The 12,507-nt window shown below is 42.2% G+C and overlaps 1 protein-coding gene and 1 non-coding gene across 3 annotated transcripts in view; one reads left to right on the top strand and one right to left on the bottom strand.

The window, feature by feature from the left end:
* Positions 1-383, bottom strand: part of SEMA5A (semaphorin 5A) — a 314,285-nt gene extending 313,902 nt beyond the window's left edge. For both annotated transcript variants that reach the window (XM_058024733.1, XM_058024748.1), the window contains exon 1: positions 291-383. The gene's annotated coding sequence lies outside the window, so the exon portion shown is untranslated. The remainder of the gene's footprint in view (positions 1-290) is intronic.
* A 4,426-nt stretch (positions 384-4,809) lies between these two features.
* On the top strand, positions 4,810-4,878 carry LOC131094891 (small nucleolar RNA SNORD123). The gene has a single exon (XR_009115811.1). It is a non-coding gene; the product is annotated as a small nucleolar RNA SNORD123 (small nucleolar RNA).
* Positions 4,879-12,507: the final 7,629 nt, after the last annotated feature.

Here is a 12,507-nt window from a genome sequence, read left to right as displayed (position 1 = left end):
TGGGGCCGGGCAATGCCCGAGACGGGCTCCGAGCGCCGGCAGCGCTCCCGGCTCCGGAGCCCAGCGGCAGCGGCGCTCCGCCTCGCTGCCGGCTCCCCCTGCCGGCGCCCTGCGCCGCTCCGCCCGGACCCCAGCCCGCCCGGCCTCCGAGCCCCCCGAGGCCCGGCGGACACCGGGGCGCAGCCGGTGGAGGAGCGGGGAGGCGGCCCCGCTCACGGACAGGGCGGCCGGGAACGCGCAATGCCCAAGCGCCGCTGCGGCGGGGAGGGGAGAGGGGCCGGCAGGGTTACCTGGAGGCGCCGAGGGCTGCTCGCCGCGGGCAGGGCAGGGCAGGGCAGGGCGGGCGGGCAGGGGCTCCGCCGCCGCCGCCTCACCGATGCCCGCTCCCGCCTCACGCCGCCATGGCCGCAGCCCCGCCGAGCCGCCCGCGCTCCGCTCGCTCGCACCAAGTTTGCGGCGCGGCAGCTGCGCGCCTCGCCCGGCGGCCGGACCCAGCGCCCCGCCGCGGGGGCGGAGCAGCCACGGCCGCCCGGCCCCGGCGATGCGGTGCGGTGCGCGGCGCGGCGCGGCTCGGCTCGGCTCGTCCCGCAGCCGGCGCTGCCCCGGGCTGGGGCGATCTCGCATTACTCCATGCCCTCCCCCGCGCTCCCCCCTCCGGGCCAGCTGAGAAGTTGCAACTGGTTGAGATATTTGTCCTTGGGGTTTGGGTTTTTTTATTTTTATTTCCTTTTATTCCTTAATCACCGCAGCTCACAAATACATGACCTGAGGCTGTTGCTTTTCCATCAGATCTGAGCAGGGGTGCCTCAGCGCCAGTACAACTAAGCACAACAAATCCCAGCGAGTGACAGCAAGAGGGAGGGGAGGCGGTGGTACACTGGCAGCGCTGCCGGTGCCGGGGCCGCAGGGGCTCCCAGCCGCTGCCCGGGGCTCCGGTGTCGGGGCAATGTACCAAAAGCGGGGAGCAGCAGATAGAGGAGGAGAAGGAGGGCTGGGCGCAAGCGGCTGCCCCGGGACGGCAGGGGCACGGGAGCGCCCCGGGAGCTCCAAGCGGCTCCCCCCGGTTCTCCGCAGCCGCCTCACCCATGCCACAGCCTGCCAGCCAGCCCCCGTGTCCCGGTCCCAGCCCTCCGGGCTCCGGCGAGCAGCCGCGTAGGCAACAGGAGCTCCGCAGCAGCGGCCCCGGCCCCGCTGCCAGGGGGAGTGGGGTACTGACATTTCTGCCGCCACGTAAGAGCCTGCGGCCAGTCCCTCTCCGCCCCCTCCAGTCCCCTCCCTCCCCCCCATGGCACGATCGACGTGTCAGCGCCAAAAGTTCATTTCCAGGCCCTGGGAGAGCCCCCATAAAGGTCCCGGGGCGTGCGTGGCACAGTGAGACGTGGCAGTGCGGGGCTGCGGCCGGGGCGCGCAGGCATCTCCGCAGGTACGTGCGTTCGCATTGTCGCGCTGCCCGGGGCTTCGGCGCATGCCTTTGTGTTTTGTCAGCTCACCTGTATTAAACTAGGAGGTTATTTCTGTTCGTGTGTGCGTTGTAATTAATTCCATCAGAGTTGGAGTTTTGTTTCTTTTTATTACAGCATTTGCGCATTTCTACTTCAAACTGCAGTAGAAACTGACTTTTGTTGTTCGCAGCAAGACCAAGCAATTTAGAAGACTAAAAGCAGTAAGAGTTTATTAAAACAAACAAAACCATGGAATTCATCCATGCTAGAGTAATCTTATAAAAGTTAGCTAATTAAAACAACTAGCATCAAAACTTATCAGCGAGCCAAATGTTCCAAATCCAAATTGCCTTAAACTTCTAGCTCAATTTTACTTTGGCTAGGGTATAAAAGAAACTTGTTCAAGTAGAAACATTAACAGAAGTTTGAAATTATCAGTAAAATGAAGTCCTGGAATTGGGAACATTCTTTCTGATTATTTTTTGATCTTAAAAAAACCCAACCCAAATACTAAAGGCCAAATTATTTTTTTTTCATAAAGTCATGTAACCCTGATACTCAAGGATGTTTGCTTATAAATAACAATAGGGTTTAAGAAGCCACTACTGTGATTACTGTAATTCCTGGGGTCACTTTCTCATGTGATTTCCTTCTGATCCAGAAAAGACTTGTACAGAAAATATAAGACTTCGTTTTACACCTAAAAATTGCCATCAAAGTGCAGATATGAGATGATTCACATACCTACACTGTTAACTTCTTTGGAGTGTTATTAAGACATCTTCAGATCAACAAGTCCTACACTTCTTATGTACCTCCACCTATTACAATACATTTAGACTTTCTTTTTAAAGAGGAGATATATTTGTTTTCCAACTGCTGTGTAAAAAAAAAAAAAAAAATTCCCTGCTTTATCTGTGAAAAGAAAGCACTGTGTAACCAAAACCAAAAAAATCTATCAAAATTCTGGCCCCCTGACTGATGTACATTTTAGCCTCTAAAAATTCCTCTGCAGTTTGGCTATGAAACAATAGGCATATAAGTAAAAAAAAAAAAAAATCCCAAATCTCACCACATTTATATCTTTATATCATACTGTGTTAATGGCATACAGCGCATTCTAAGAAAAATTCCACTGGAATCATATTGACTCTATATCACCCACAGAGCATTTAGTCATGCACTTTATAGTTCTGTACCAGTTTCATGGAAGAATAGTCATGATGTCAATGCTTAATTTTATTTAATTTTATTTTAAAAGCTCAAGGGCAAAGATGTCTGAAACTGCCTGTGAGATTAATCATGTTTGAAATTAAGGCTAAAAACTGTAACAGTTTTAATATTACGTGTAACTCTGTGCTATGTCTAAGTTACAGAGTTAAACCAGATGAGTTGAGTGAATGAGCCCAGCAATTTTAGGTGATGCAATCCCCAGATGTACCCTTTCAAGTAGGCGCTGACGGTTTTTGTTTCTTCATAAATTGCACAGTGGTGTCTCAATCCTAGGCTAAGCCTCATTGTGTTACTATATCCAAAATAAATAAGGATAATCTAATATAATCTAGGAATATTATGCTAAAGGCAAGGGGGAAAGCAGCAGTAGAAGCTCTGCTGTCTGACTTAAGGAAGGGAAAAAAAGAAGACCAAGTCCATCGCATCCATCTTTTTTTCCAGTGTGGAGCTCATCTTTCTCTTCTGTCTCGTATTTTCCTGACATTACATTTCTCACTGTTAGTAATTTTTAATCTCTCCTTCCAACAAAACAGACCGAGCATATTAAGGATGGCAGAGTGTGGAAGCAGTCATGGTACTGCAGTTGGAAGAGGAAAAGCTGCACAGCACCTTCAGGCTTTTGGCCAGTTTGGTGGGAAGCCAGATTTCAGCTCATTCCTGTGGTGGCAGGATATAAAGAGTGTTAGAAAGCAGGGAAGGGGGTGGATTTCCATCTGTTTAGGTGGGAAAGTCACAGTGTAAGGGAAGGCCTGTCTTCACATTACCCATCAAAAGCACCTTGGATAGTAAGTATCTCTTTCACCATTTAGAAAAACAGTCAGATACACTAAATTGAAACTTTAAGTCAGATTAAAAAGAAAAAAAAATAGAAAAAGAAAAAGATGTGAGCTTCAGTAAAACTGAACCTTGAGTTATACTTCCATCATAGGAAAAGGTCTTTGCTTGCTTCATGATCACAGAGTTCAAAGTCTTTATTACCACTGCATGTTACTTTTTCCAGACCACTGAAAACATTAGTCATTTTTGTTTAATTCATGAAAAACAGTCAGAGGAAAACTTTTAAGTCTCACAGTTAATTGCCTACTTTTGTGTTTTCTAACCACATCATTTATTACTGAGGAGAAACCCTACTGGTGACCAGAGCCTTTCCAGAGCAGACCAGGCAGAAGAGTGGTGCATACAAACAAGCACCCTTTCCTGAACCAATGCTTGGGAGCAGAGAGTTTGTGCAGTCTGGTGTCTTGAATTTACCTGACTTACACAACATTGTTGAAGTACCCAATCATCAGCTCTACATTTCTGTTTCTTTCTTCTTTCCCACCGAGATTCAGGAAAGTATTTGCCCCGCTGCATTTGAGTTTAGCGAGCCCTTAGCATTCCCACCTGCACTGAGCAACATCATCATCACAAGTCTGCCATATTTAAATATCGGGGACTTGTGCTGTTGTTATGTGTAAAAACAGGAATGACACCTTCATCCCAGGAAAGCAGATGACCCAGAGGATTTAAGTTTGCCATCCTCATCCTCACACGGGTCTGGTAGGGAAGTACACTGTTAAAAAGCAGACCAGGAAAGGCTGTAGCTGTGTATGCCCATTAGGAGACACAGGGCAAGGTCAGACTGAGCATCACTTTAATTGTCTTAGCAAAAGACACTATTGCAATTCTTCATGAAAATAATAGGGAAGTAAATGTCAATAATTACAAACTTTGTTGTTTTCCATTAAGTTACTGTCTCACATTAAGTTCTGAATTAAAAGGTTCAGCTGACTGGTCTCCATAATATCTATAAATTAGGAAAAGCTAGGTGAGAGTCTAAAACTTGGCTCCTGAGAACTGATGAGTTCATGTTTACCATTTGTGATCAAAAGACAAAGTAATATTTCTCCTAGCATTTCTATTATTAGGGCCATTTATAAACAAAATGTTTTGTTTTTATGAATGCATATGATATTTTCAACACAGCTATATAAATAAATGTGCACTTACATTTATAAATCTGTGATGCGATTTTTAGTAATTTCTCCTTTCTTTCTATTAAAGTCTCTGACAGATAAGGCAGTTAAAGAAGTTATTATATGAATTCTAAAAAAGGACCATCTAACTTCAAGTCCCTACAAGTAGTTAAATATTTGGTGAAAATGATGAATTCTTGGGTACTGATTCATGTGATCTGAAAATGCCATCCATTTCCTGATTCACCTTCATATCTCCTCCAGGAAAAAAAAATTTACAATGAATACCGTCAGTCAAACAATTTTTATGTGTCTGTTTTTCTATCTTTCAGCCAATTCCCTGAACTGATACTTTCAAAATGAAGAGGAAGATAAGAGTGAGAATGAAGAATGCCTTGGAGAAATCCAGTCATAAAGTTTGAGGAGTAGAAATAATAGGAAATATTAATAACTGGTCTCTTACATAGGTCAGAATTCAGACTGAAATGATGTAAAGTTACAAACCAGAGACAAAAGGGCTATTAAATTTGAATCAAGATTCAAAGATTTTTAAATTAATACATAATAAAAATATTTGCTTCTTCTCCTCTACTTTGGATGGTAATATATTCTGCTGCCTTATACAACTTTCTTATATAGACTAATTCAAGTTTTCATTTTTGTTTTATATTAGCCCCAAGACACCTCTTCAAACTAAGCCAGGGTATATATTAGCAATCCATTAGTTGCTCCTCTCTGTCTGCTTGTCCCTAATCATTAATATTGAATTCCTGTGTTACTACATCACCCAGCAGTACAAGTGCAATTTGGATAGAGAGCACGAACACACCACACACACAAACATATATATATGATTTTATCACTGCCAAGGAGTCTAAAACACAGGACTCGGAGCTCATCTAGACTTCAGTTTTGTGCTGGGCTTTCTAGGGATGAATGGATAGAGAGGATACTTGGCATAACTCCTGGTGTCATAGAATTAGACCTTTGCAGTTTCTAAAAGGAATTTTAACAAGCTGTGATGGCCTCATAACTCAGACAACATTTCTGTGGCACTGATCTAGCACTAGGAGCCCTATAAGAAGCTTACCAAGTGGTGGTGGAATTGTCCGTGCTATTTAATTTTATGTAATAGTAAATTCCTGAAGTAGGCCAACATCTAAGTCACTTTTTAAAAGTGATTTATCTAAATTACTGTGAACCCCTGTATGAATCTTATTGTTTTGCTTTTAGCCTATCTTAAATCCACTAAAAATGCACGTAAATCAAATAGACATTAACAAACAAAAGACTGATCAGTAATGGGTTTTCTTATAAAGTTACCCCTCTAGTTAGGCACAGACAGCATATTTATGTGACCAAGATCCCACTTGCTCTCTGCCTTTTCACTCTCTAAGACTGACAGTGAACACAGTAAGGTAGATGTCCTTGTCAAGGGGAATTTTGTAGGAGGGAAGAGAGTCAGCATCTTAACAAGCTGTGTGACATATTGTAAGCGTTTTTCCAGCCATGCACTTCCTGTCAGATCATTTGATAGCAGCAATAAAAGTTACAAGTCCAGTTGAAGTGATATTTTCCTCAGTTGCTCCTACACTGTATTCAGTTGCCTGTTAGGAAAGAACTAGATGAAGTTGTTTAAATCCAGTCTTTGTAATCTGGAATTGTTACAGATCAAAATGCTTAACAGCTTGAAAGTGGCTATAGAAGCCAGTACTCGGCAAAGACAAAAGAGAAAATAAATGAGTGAGTGTTTGTTACTGAGAAATAGAAACAAGTAACCAACACACACACACCAACACACATACTGCAAACCCATCTGAATTCAGTTACTTTGATGATTTTACTGAGACACTAAAGCACCCTCCTCACAGTCTGGTCTTCTGTTTTGTTATCAGTTGAACTCAGGCCAGACTAGAGCAATGAGAGTATAAGGAGGTACCTATGTCTTTCCGACTTGAAAGGAAGCCCAGCCCACTCTTTTACATTGTTTTTTGTGCATCTTGGTATCACTCGAGAATTTAGCAAGTGTGATTTTTGTTGATGTGTTTCAAAAGCTGCCTATTAGCAATACCAAAAATCTGCTAACAATCTGTGTTGAGCTGAACTCTCTGCTGTGAAACTTTAAGCCTTCATTTTTTTGCTCTTCCCATAGTGATCCCACCATTTCCCAAAAAGCTGTGAGCTTTGCTGGCAAAGTAAAGCCCATCCATTTATTGCAGGCGGACCATTTAAAAGTGCGCAGCTATTTTTCTACTATTAGTTGTTATATACACATATACATGTATGTATGTGCGTGTCTATATATATGTATATATATATATATCAGCCTGCATTGTGACATTGTCAGTTCAGGGTATAAGCAAAGTTATATCCCATAATGAACGAAAATTGGAAGTAGTAGCCCTGCAGAAAAATGAAAACAGGATCACTTGGTGACATTAATTTCAGTTGTCCTGGTTTTTCATGGCAAGATTCAGGTAGTGGAGGGGCTACAGGTGTGGCTTCTCTGAGAAGCTGCCAGAAGCTTCCCTTGTGTGCAACAGAGCCAATGCCAGCTGGCTCTCAGACAGACACGCTGCTGGCCAGGGCTGAGCCCAGCAGTGATGGTGGTAGCCCCTCTGGGATGTAATATTGAAGAAAGAAAAAAAGTTATTGCACAAAAGTAATTGTGGCCAGAGAAGAGAGGAGTGAGAATACGTGAGAGCAACAGCACTGCAGACACCAAAATGAGGAAGGAGAGGGAGGAGATGCTCCAGATGCTGGAGCTGAGATTCCCCTGCAGCCAGTGGAGGTCCAGGGGCAGTAGAGATCCACCTGCAGCCCACAGAGATCCACCTGCAGGTCCTGGAGAGCCCCAGAGCAGGGGGGTGTCCAAAGGAGGCTGTGACCCCATGAGAAGCCCAGGCTGGAGCAGGCTCACGGCAGGACTTGTGGGCCTATAGAGAAAGAGGCCACCACTGGAATGGGGTTTTGGCAGGATGTGGGACCTCTGTGGGTCCCACTGGAGCAGCCTGGTCCTGCAGGGCTGCATTGCATGGAAGGGACTCACACTGGAGCAGTCTGTGAAGAACTGCAGCCTGTGGGATGGACTCATGTTTGACAAGTCCATGGAGGACTTCTCCCATCTTCCTGCCCTGCTGGGGCTACAGTATAAAACCAGTAATAAAGTTAAGCCCAGGAAGGAAGGAGTGGTGGGTGGAAGGTGTTTTTATTATACTTCTTGTTACCTTACTCTCATTTTGCTTGGCAACAATAAGCAATAAATAATGAGTTCAGTGAATTTCCCAAAGCTGTGTCACATGTGCTTTGCCTTTGATAGCAACAAGTGAGTGATCTCTCCCTAACCTTTTCTCAACCCGTGAGCCCTTCATTATATTTTTTCCTCACCTGCCCACCTGAGGAGGGGAGTGGCAGAGTGGCTTTGGTGCTTACCCAGTGTCCAGCTAGAGTCAAATCACTAACTATTACTACCTAACATTTGAGTGCTTGACTTATTGCCCTCAACAATAATTAGTATTCTGTATAGTACAAGTTCAGTTATTAAATATGCATCACTCTTATTCCTCTCCATAGCCTGAAAACACTGTAGTTATTGAAATTATTTAAATCAGAAGTAACATGTTCAAAATATTTTTCTTTGTATTTTGCATAAGAAAAACTGCTTTGTTAAAAATATTGCATAATAATTATTTGATTGGACACACTGAAAATTTGTAAGAGGTTTTGCTTCAGAAGGGGACACCTATTCTGAGTATGCTCTAGGAAGCCAGAATTTGACTTGTAAAACTTGAAGCCTCATTGCAGAACACTCAGGCAGGAGGAGGGATGTGCAGACATGCTACTGAAGATAAAAAGTCCCCACTATTTTTTGCAGTTATGCCAAGCTCCAATTCACTTACTAAATGATTTTACTACTTATTCAGACTTGGGGGTTCATTAAAGACACAAGTTGACAGGGGAGACCAAAACCCATGTTCGCCTTCCAAGTCCACTGTCATACTTTAAATAGTACCAGAAAATAACAAAAGGAGACCAAGGGTTAATGTCTACACACCTTGGAGTGCCTCTTGTCTCTAGTGGACATTCCCAATCCAGAACAGAAGCTGAGGGCTGGGGGATTGGGGTGTGCACTGATGCTGCTGTGTAAACAAAATAAGCCCGTTCACCATTTGTTCTTCCATCAGCCATATGTTTACTAAGAATTCAAAGGCTAAAATTTTAAAAATTGTTGTAGTGTGATAGAAATGTTAATGAAATAATTTGCACAAAAATGTCAGATTTCAATTGGGTTTGTCAGCAGGGGATAGAGATTCTAATTAAAAAGATGAGAGCAAGTAAAGGAAGAAATACACAGGAGCTACATGTGTAATGCTATCCTCTTTTTTGTAATAATCACTTCCTTGTACTATCAAAATAAAGGCATTGATAATAGAACTCGGTTGAAAAATGGAAAAAAGTACTTGAATTATCCCAAGAAAAAAATAACAGTCATCCAACTGCAACCCAAAGTCTCCATGCCTGCCAACATCCTTGACTTTTCACAAAAATAGGCTATGAATTATGTCCCAAAGACACAGCAACTTGGACCAGAAGATAAAAACTAATTCACAAGTTTTCTGAGAGAACATCTCCCCAAAGCTGTTCATTTTGAGTGATAGTGGATAACTAGCACAAAGGAAGAGACACATTCATTCCAAAGCGTGCATGCCTGGGACAATAGCAAGCAGTGACTCAACATGGTAGACAATTGGGAGTTTCCAGTTATAACATGATAAATCATGCAACCAAAAAAAAAAAAAAAAAAAAAAAAAGCAGTCTGACACACATATTCATTAGCATCAGCTTCTGGGAGAGTTTTGCATAGTAATTTCTCCATGAGACAAAAGCAAATGCAATGTCACAGCAGCTGCACATGGAAGCAAGAAGCTCCATGGAAAGAGAAGTGAAGACTGTTTTCCCTAGGCTGTCTCCTATGTCTGAATGGTGACACCCTCAGCTCCCCCTGCTTTCCATACCCTGGAATCGGTGTGAAATATGTTCCTCCATCCCTCCTGATCATGCTGCTTCCACCATGTCTCCTGGCATCTTTGGAGAAAACAAGCACAGATCAGCTCCCCTAGACATATGGTATAATTGATTTTATTGCCTTTTTAGTTGCTCATATTGTTCAGTAAAGGACCTCAGGTTTTGTCTAAAGTTTTCTAGACGACTCAAATTTCTACTTTTCTTGTTTTAGGGAGGGAACTGGAGAGATGTTCTATTTTGAGGGAAAAGTTGTATTAACTGGAAAAATTCTGTATGGTCATAAATGCTTTCATTCTGCTGCTGTGATCAAAAGCAATGTGAATGGACAAAATACTGCTGGTTTAAAATTTTATTTCACAATGTCTGAGGAAATTAGTTTCCAAACACTTCTACTAAACATTTAATGGCTGATGTTCCCAGGATCAGCAGACATGGACCTGCCATCAGGAATGCCCTAGATATTCCTTACAGCAGATTGTCAGGCAAAGCCTCCCAATTTAACAGGATTGTTCTTCATTAGATCCAGGATGAACACCTGTAAGCATTTAGGAGTTTTGCTCAGTAGCAAATACGTGGGAAAGATTTTTTTTTTCTGACTTGAGTGGGAGCAAGAATGGGTTGTAGCGTTTCTGTGTTGATACAACCAAGACCCTTTTAAGGAAATTAAGTGCCTGCAATTTTCTTTCACGCCAGTGGGATTTGCAATTAGAGGAAGACTAATAGATAGTATAAATAAATAAAGCTCAAAGTTCCTGCTGTATTTAGTGGCATCTTGCAATACACCACAAGTCTGAAAAGTGACACAGCATGAAAAGCATTCTTTAAACCTGAATCAATTATGTTCTATTTGGAACTCTATGAATAATCACACAAAACAAAATTCAAATGCATATTCTGTATACCAAATGCAACTGAAAAATCAGCAGGAAAGAACTTAGAGTGTGCCAAAATACTCCTTGGATTTGTTAGTTGAGATCATGAAAGAAAACCAATATTGAGTCTTTTCATTTTAAATTATAGTTTTCCTTTCCATTCTCAAATTCAGATCACTCATCCAAAAATACAGATAACTAACATATATCCTATGCTGCCTAACTGTTCAACATCAGGAGTACTGGGGCTTTTCATCTATTTAAGAGCACAACAATACTGCTTACTGCTGATAATGTGTTGTCATCTACAAATACTACACCTGAGAAAACCATAGATGAGTTTGTAACTCTGTGTGTTTACTCAGTGGTTAGCACAGTAGGACTCTGGTTTGGTTTGGAACTACCAATGGGATTAATATTATAGCAAAAAAAAAAGTAAAAAAAATCAATGAGAGTCCTTATGTTTGATAGAAAGTTACACACTGTGATTTTCTGTGGAGGCTGATACAGATAAAATCCACAAATCTGATGGGAGAAAAAGCCAAAGATGTTCATACTGTAATCAGATATAAAGATCTGAGAATCCCTTAACACTGCCAAGACCCAGGAATGGAGTGTCTAACTATGTCTGACTGAAATATCTTTAAGGGTATATTTGGTTTCTCAGAAATTAATTACCTGACAACATACATCTTTCCTTGGTATTTATTCTTTTTAACTCCCTTCTTTGTAACTGAAGTGCTGAAGAACAAGTCATGCTGATAGTTTTGAGTTTTTTTGGTTTTTTCTTTCTGGTAACATTATAAATAAAAATGCATTTTACTAAAGCCTCTGGAAATGCAATTTGTTATGTCACAGCAATCACTCAGCATGTGTACAGCTGGGTTTGATGATACCAAACCCTGCTTGTTATAAAACTAGTAGCAATGGCCTCAAGGAAGGAAAGCTAAATGAAGAAAGACTGACAGCTTGGGGGCTCAAACTAGTTTGGGTCATCAGGAGCTAAAAGGGAATGTTTTAACTTGCCAATGAATTTCTATTCCAATGCCAAGGCAGAGTAGAGGCCAAATTAACATCTCATATCTCATTTCAAACACATTCCCTGTCTTTTACCAAAATCCCTTTGATTATTTTAGAATAGAGAAGGGGGAAAATGTTCTGCTATGTATATATCACTTAGAGCACTTTCTAAAAAGATTAGTAAAAGCATAACAAGAAATACTGAATTTTCAATGGAGCTTGTCATGGGACAACTTCGATTCCACCCACTTGAAGAAAGTAGTACAGCTCTTCCAAAAATTCATCAATATCCCACTTGTTTATGTTAGTTCAATTCAAGGTGACCTGATTAAAAAAGCTTCATCTTGGAAAAAACCAAGAGGCTTGCACCACTGTCTGGATCAAAACAGAAAAACTTCTATCCCTCCAAATGTTTGTTATTGCTATCTTAACACTGAAAACACAGTGAAAGCACCACAGACCCAGCACAAACAAGGCTGACTCCACCAGCATCCCACCAGTGCTGGACCAGGAGCTCAGACAATGCTGTTGCTCTGGAACCACTTTTTAACCTGATCTCTGAACAGCTGATGAACAAGCATACAACAAACTGCAAGTTCCTCAGTAGATAGTAATAAGACAGAACAACATTAAACAAGAATCATAACTCACTTCAAATCTCACCCTATGGCATCTCCTGATTCTGTCTGATAGCTGGGTGAACAGAAACTCTGAGCTCAGCTCCACAGTAGAGAGCCAAGAACAAAGAAGGAAAGCTGGAAATGCTTCACAGAGTTTATTCACCAGTGTGGGTGCTTACTTTTTTTAGCCCTGTTTTTCTTTAGGGCTGGAGGATTGTTTGGCACAAAGGAAAAATAATTTAAAGAGAAGCAGAGATGAAAAGCAAGCAGATGAGGAAAAGCAGAAAGATAAAAACAAAATGAAGGGTAAGGAAAAAAAAAAGGAAAAATTATGTTGTCC

This window comes from Melospiza georgiana, chromosome 1 (assembly GCF_028018845.1).
Source record: "Melospiza georgiana isolate bMelGeo1 chromosome 1, bMelGeo1.pri, whole genome shotgun sequence".
Lineage (NCBI taxonomy): Eukaryota > Metazoa > Chordata > Aves > Passeriformes > Passerellidae > Melospiza > Melospiza georgiana.
This window is presented reverse-complemented; position numbering and strand designations above follow the sequence as displayed.